The following is a 7,522-nucleotide window of genomic DNA, read 5'->3' on the forward strand; positions in this document are numbered from 1 at the left end:
TTCTAAAGTAACGTAGGACATATTATTAATTAACTCACATTTTATAGGAGTAAAACTTATCCACCAGGGAAATATCATGTAAAGAAGTGGAGCACAATGATGGGAACACTGGACATAGGGGCTGAATAACTGAGTGGGAATTTGCATTATTTTGCTCAACTTTTCCTTCTTTACTGGAATTCATACTATAAGTTGATGAATATAAGTACTAAAATTCTAATTCATGTAAAGAATTGTTAAAATGTTGCCACAAATAAAGTACACCAGATCAGTAGTTCTCAAATATTTTGGTCTCAGGATCTCTTTTTATTCTTAAAACTTATTGAGAATCCCAACGAGATTTCATTCACGTGGATTATATCTATTGACACTTACCATGTTAGATATTGAAACTGAGAAAAAATTAAATATGCATTAATTTATTTAAAGTAATATTATTAATAAGCCCATTGCATGTTCATATGTTTTTAATGAAAACATTTTCTAAAACAAAAAATTTCATGAGAAAAATGGCACTGATATACATTTTTGCAAATGTCTTTAATATCTATCTTAATAAAAGACAGATGGATTCTTCTACTGGCATCCAAAATTTTTGTTTATTTGTTTTTCTAAGTATATACTTGAACATCGCTGATTTGGGTATCCATAGGGGTCCTGGAACCAATCCCCCCAGATATTGAGGGACTGTACAAAGAAGCACACCATGTCTAAGTTCTTATCAAATATCTAATTAAGTTGGTTCCACTATTTCTTTATTCTTGTGTAAATTATTTAAAAAATGAGTTAAAATAAATAAAAATGGTCCATTGGACCCAGAAGGTCCATAGTGATGACTATTTTTCTTGACATACTGAAAGTTAATAAAAACACTCCTTAAAAGAAAACTGCTTTGCAGAGAATGAATCAAAAAAGTCTAGATATCCATTTTTGATACAAATTACTGAATAAACCAAGTCTTCCTGAGTTGTTATTTGAAGCAACCTGACTGAAAACCAAACATTTTTAAGTCCCTCTCTGAAGCAGGAAGACAGAAAAAAATATTCAGGACTATATATTGAATCAGTGAATATGTCAAATATTTCTGAGCCCTAAGAAGTTACTTTTAGAATAACAAAATGTTTTTGATATAAATTTTCAATATCCTGTCACTGAAATTATGGATTACTTTCTATTTACAAATATTGAGCTTCATTTGGTATTTTCCCTGTCCAATTAGTATAACAACAGCAATAAAAAATTTTGGTATGGTTCTAAACGTCCTTTTGAATCAAGAAAGGAGGTACAGAATTATATAACCCTTTCCCCTTACTCTTCACTTCTACTAAAAAAGCTCACACTGAGTAGTAAAATACTAGGCTGAAGAAAAAAGATTGGACTAGAAAACTGGGGAAAATGGGTCGAATAGGAGAAGCTGAAATTTGTTGCTCTTCAACATCAGAACTTTTTTCAATGGGCTATTCTTCAACTTTTCAATGTGCTTGTAAATAAAAACAGTATTATTTACATACTAAAAAGTTGGAAAGATATGGAGTCTTAAAAATAAAAATATAAAGGAAAGGGGAACTGAAAAATTATTTCTTATATTTTTTCGATGATCCTCCTTGCTTATTCTCCTTCACTACCTCACTCCCATAAAACGTGGGGCATAATATAGTGAATTGAGCATTGAGTGAGGCATCAGAAGACCTAGGTTTAAGAACTGGTTCTATCACTTCCTACTCACGTGACCTCGGTAAAGTCTTCTTGAGGCTGTTTCCTCACCCTCTAAAATGTTCTATAAACATCTCAGAGCCCACTTCAAAAGGAGTGATATCAATGAAATATACAAGTGCAAGTTACAATTATAGTGGAATTTGTACTGATGTTAAAACATCAAGAGCACATAAACCTAACTTAATTTTATAAGCAAATCAATGCCTCCATAGGCTCAGTAAAGTTTCTGCTTAAGGAGACAGAGTTTTCATAGTAACTCCCAAAGCAGAACATCTCACAAATGCTAAGAGGAGACTTTTGTAGTTTAAAACTCATTTCTTGGTTTCAATTTTATGTTTGAGGCACTAAAAGACACCAAAACTCACAGTCCAAACCTGAAAACAATAAAGGCAAAATTTAAGTTCACAGATTTTTTAAAAAAAATCTAAAAAATCTTTGCAAACAAAGAGAATCCCCTGAATGAAGATCTCCTGTGCTTGCAGAAGCTGGCTCACTTGACATTTTCTTATCTGATTTCTCCTTTTAAAAAGCATTAAAACTTGAGATAAGTTAAAAGGAATTCCCTCTGTGTCTAGAGAAGGATAACAGCTCAGAATGAGATAATTTTCTCATCAAGTAAAACCTGCAAAGCTCATTGTTAGAAAATTATCTTAACTCCACGTTTCTCCTCAGGGCTCTTCTCCTCTAGACAATAACGGAATGGAACACGATTTCTCTGACGGAGGAGCGAAGCCCCTTTGGCAAGAACAAGGGTTTTAGCATTAAATGACCAGTAACCTGGGTGGGGGAATTTGGGCAGAAAGGAGAGGCCCAAGGGGCCCTAAAACCAGAAAGTTCGGAACCTTCTCTGGTCTCTTTTCCTATGACTGAAGAGAATTAGGGGTGGGCGGGTCTCGCCAAACATCGGGCATCAAATATACAAAAGACCAAAGGGAGTTGCCTCCAGAAAGAAAAGCCAAAACCAGCCTGGGGACAGACAGACCCGCAGGCCCCGTGAAGTGAGGTGGAGGCTGTGGCGGCCCGCGCGGCCACGGCCTGAGCGGGCCGCCAAACCCTGCCGCCAAGCTGCTACCTTTCTGAGATCCCTCCCCCGCCGGGGCTGGCGCAAGATGGTGGCCCACCCGCCACCGCTCTGCCAAGCCCGTCCCCTCCCCCTCGCTCTGGGCGATCCGGGCGCCACACGCCGGCATCCAGACCCTCAACCTGCCATCCTCAGAGCAAGGCCGGCACGGCAGCGCGGGAGAGCCTCTGGCTGCCTCAGTGCGGCGCAAGCGGGGGCGGGGGACACTTACCCAGAGCAGAGAAGGTCGGCCTGACTGGGACTCAGAGAAGGAGGAGAAAGAGGAGGAGGAAAGGGAGGAGCGCGAAAACACTAGGCGGCGGCCACAGCAACAGCAGCGGCCTCAGCGACTCCCAGCGAGGAATGAGCGCCTCAGACGAGGACAGAAGTATGTAACTACGCGCACTGCCTCATGGGTAGACACCAGCTCCTCCCCCCCCCCCGCCCTCCTCCCCCCCCTCCTCCCCCCCCCCCCGCCCTCCTCCCCGCACATCCGGGTTTCTTTTCTAACCGACGAGGAAGGGCGGGCACGGACATGTGCATGGCCCTTACACATTCTCGAAGGCAGTGCCGCTCTGGTGTGTGTCGTGGATTGTGAGCCACGGGCCGCGGGCCCAAATGAGGGCCGGACGCTGAGACCAATCTCAGCGAGCCTGCTGTCCAACCTGGCTTGTAATACCCAAACTGAGGCTGCTCGCTGAAATTTAAAACTTGGAAATCTACAGCCCATTAAGGGGAATTCTCCCCCAGATCCACCCCTTAGAGACTAGAAAGTCCCAATGCACTCTCTCTCAAGCCTTCCCAGACCTATTTGGTCCCCTGCTCTTCCAGGGGTCCCTTGAGTAATGAAATTTTTCTCAAATTCCTTCGTGTTTAGGGTGTCATGAGTCTCCACACCAGAGCTAAAGTTAGGAGGGGGAGGGCCAATCTGCCTCAGCATGATGACCAGAAAACAGTTATAAACTAAGCCAAAATCCCAATCCAATTTATCCTTTTTTTCATGAAAAATGTAATGGCCAAGAAGATCAGAAGACTGTGATCAGCAAATTTTCTCTGAAAAGGAAATATACAGGAGAAGCCAGATTATACTAAAAAGAAATCCTGGTGAGAATAGAATCATCACATGGAAAATTGTTTGGGTGATTGATAGCTTTATCCTTAAAACTCCTCCTCCCCTACAGAAATTCCAACTACATTTTTCACAGAAATAGAAAAAAGAATCCTAAAATTTATATGCAACAACAAAAGACCCTGAATAGTAAAAGGAATCCTGAGAAAAAAAGAACAGAGCTGGGGGCATCACACTCCCTGATTCCAAAGTATATTACAAATTTATAGTATTCAAAACAGCAAGGTACTGGCACAAAAACACACAGATCAGTGAAACAGAATTTAGAGCCCAAAAACAAACTCACACATTTATGGACAGCTAATTTTTTAAAAAGAAACCAAGAACATGCAATGGAGAAAGGAAAGTCTCGTCAATAAATAGTGCTGGGGAAACTGGACAGCCACGTGAAAAGGATTAAAAGTAGACCACTATCTTACACTATATACAAAAATTAGAGGCCGGCTCCGTGGCCAAGTGGTTAAGTTCGCGTGCTCTGCTGCGGCGGCCCAGGGTTCGGATCCTGGGCGTGGACATGGCACCGCTCGTCAGGCCACGTTGAGGTGGCGTCCCACATCCCACAACTAGAAGGATCGGCAACTAAGATATACAACTGTGTACGGGGGGGGGGTTTGGGGAGATAAAGCAGAAAAAAAAAAGATTGGTAACAGTTGTTAGCCCAGGTGCCAATCTTTAAAAAAAAAAAATTAACTCAAAATGGATTAAAGACATGAAAGTAAAACCTGAAACCATAAAACTCCTAGAAGAAAACAGAGGCAGTACACTTTTTGACATCAGTCTTGGCAGTATCTTTTAAGATATATCTTCTCAGGCAAGGGAAACAAAAGAAAAAATAAAGAAAAAGAAAAAATAAACAAGTGAGACTACGTCAAACTAAAAGGCTTCTGCATGGCAAAAGAAACTCTCAATAAAACAAAAAAGCAACTTACCAATTGGGAGAAAATAACTGCAAATCATATTTCTGATAAGGGGTTAATATCCAAAATATATAAGGAACGCATACAACTCAACAATATAAACCAAACAACCCAATTAAAAAATGGGTGGAGGACCTGACCAGGCATTTTTCCAAAGAAGATATACAGATGACCAACAGGCACATGGAAAAATAGTCACATCATTAATTATGAGGGAAATGCAAATCAAAACCACAATGAGATGTCACCTCAAGTCTGTCAGAATGGCTGTTATTAAAAAGACAAGAAGTAACAAGTAACATGTGGAGAGGTTGTGGCGAAAAGGGAACCCTTTCTCCACTGCCAAAGTGTGCAGCCACTATGGAAAACAGTGTGGAGATTCTTCAAAAAATTAAAAATAGAACTAGCATATGATCCACCTATTCTACTTCTGGGTATTTATCCAAAGAACATGAAGACACTAATTTGAAAAGATGTATGCACCCCTATGTTCATTGCAGCATTATTCACAATAGCCAAGACTTGGAAACAACCTAAGTGCCCATCAACAGATGAATGGATAAAGAAGATGTGTTATATATATACAATGGAATACTACTCAGCCATAAAAAATACGAACTCTTGCCATTTGTGACAACATGGATGGACCTTGAGGGTATTCTACTAAGAGAAATAAGTCAGATAGAGAAAGCCAAATAATGTAGGATTTCACTCATATGCGGAAAATAGAAAAACAACACAACAACAATAAGAAAACACATAAATACAGAGAAGAGATTGGTGGTTACCAGAGGGGAATGGGATGGGGGGAGGGAGAAAGAGGTAAAGGGACACATTTGAATGGTGACGGATGGCAACTAGACTTTTGGTGGTGAATATGATGTAGTCTATACTGAAGTTGAGATATAATGGTGTACACCTGAAATTTATATAATGTTGTAAACCAATGTTGCTTCAACAGCAACAATAACAACACAAATAAAGAGGGAAAAAAACCCCTCAAGTTTCTAGATAACCACTCTCTTGGTTCTCTTGACTAACTGGCCACATGTTCTTTTTTTTTCAGGACTGCCATTAAATAAGGATTTACTCCTGTATAGCCTTTTGGGCAATTTTTTTGAGATAAATTCACATAAAAAATTCACCATTTTAAAGTGTACGATACAGTGGTTCCTAATATATTCACAATATTGTGTAACCATCTCCACTATTTAATTCCAGAATATTCTCATCCTCCCAAAAAAGAAGCTCTATACTTTTAATAACCATTCCCAATTCCCTCCCACCTACATCCCCTGGCAACATTTAATCAACTTGGTGTCATACAGATTTGCTTATTATGGGCATTGCACATAAATGGAATCATACAATATGTAGCTTCTTGTCTCTGGCTTCTTTCACTCAGCAAAATGTTTTTGAGGTAGGTTCATCCACGTGGTAGCATGTATCAATTCTTTATTCCTTTTTTATGGCTGCACATTATTCCTATGTAGAGATAAACCACTTTTGTTTATCCATTCTTCAGTTGATGGATATTTGGGTTGTTTCCACTTTTTGGCTATTACAAATGATGCAGCTATGAACATTGGTGTACAAGATTTTTAAAAAATAGCTTTATTGAGACATAGTTCATATACCACACAATTCACTCATTTAAAGTATACAATTCAATGGTTTTTAGTGTAATCACGATACGCATGACCATCAGCACAGCCAATTTTAGAATATTTCTGGTACCTCAAAAAGAAATCTTACACGCATGAACTACCATGCCCCTTCCCACCCCCACCCCCCAGCTACCCATGAGCCCTGACCTACCACTAGTCTACTTTCAGTCTCCATAGATTTACCTGTGCTGGACATTTCATATGAATGGAATCATATTATATGTCATCTTTTGTGACTGGCTTCTTTCCCTTAGCATAATGTTTTCCAGGATCATCCATGTTGTAGCATGTATTTCATTCCTTTTTATGGCCAAATAATATTCCATTGCATGGATGTACCACATTCTGTTTATCTGTTTGTCAGTAGATGGGCATTTGGATTGTCTCCATATTTTGGCTATTATGAATAATGCTGCTATTAACATTCATACACACATTTCTTTGTGAAAATGTGTCTTCCATTTTCTTGGTATATACTTAAGAGTGTAAATGCCGGGTCAGATGGTAACTCTGTAATTAACTTTTTGATGAACTGTCAAAATTTTCCACAGTGGCTGCATCATTTTTCATTTCCACTAGGATTTATTTTGATTCCAGTTTCTCCACAACCTTGCCAACACTTGCTTTCTTCCATTTTTTTGTTCATTTGTTTGTTTTTGGGGGGGTGTTTTGGTTATAGCCATCCTAGTGGGCGTAAAGCCACCCTAGTGGGTATAAAGTGGCATCTCATTTTGGTTTTGATTTGCAATCCCCCTAATGCATGTTGAGCATCTTCTCATGTGCTTATTGCTCATTTGTGTATCCTCTCTGCATGAATGTCTGTTTAAATCCTTTGCTCATCTTTTTACTTGGGCTGTTTATCTTTTTATTGTTGAGTTGTAAGAGTTCTTTACACATTCTGGATACTAGGTGGTTACAGATATATGGTTTGCAAATATTTTTTCCCATTCTGTGGATTGTCTTTTCACTTACTTGATAGTGTCCTCTGATGCATAAAAGTTTAATTTTGATGAAATCCAATTTACCTTTTGCT

General features: G+C 39.3%; 1 protein-coding gene across 1 annotated transcript in view; it reads right to left on the minus strand.

The window, feature by feature from the left end:
• ZNF280C (zinc finger protein 280C) overlaps positions 1–3,235 on the minus strand; it is an 81,516-nt gene extending 78,281 nt beyond the window's left edge. Inside the window, exon 1 of the mRNA XM_070605189.1 lies at positions 3,009–3,235. The gene's annotated coding sequence lies outside the window, so the exon portion shown is untranslated. The remainder of the gene's footprint in view (positions 1–3,008) is intronic.
• Between the last annotated feature and the right edge of the window lie 4,287 nt (positions 3,236–7,522).

The sequence above is a fragment of the Equus przewalskii genome, chromosome X (assembly GCF_037783145.1).
Source record: "Equus przewalskii isolate Varuska chromosome X, EquPr2, whole genome shotgun sequence".
Lineage (NCBI taxonomy): Eukaryota > Metazoa > Chordata > Mammalia > Perissodactyla > Equidae > Equus > Equus przewalskii.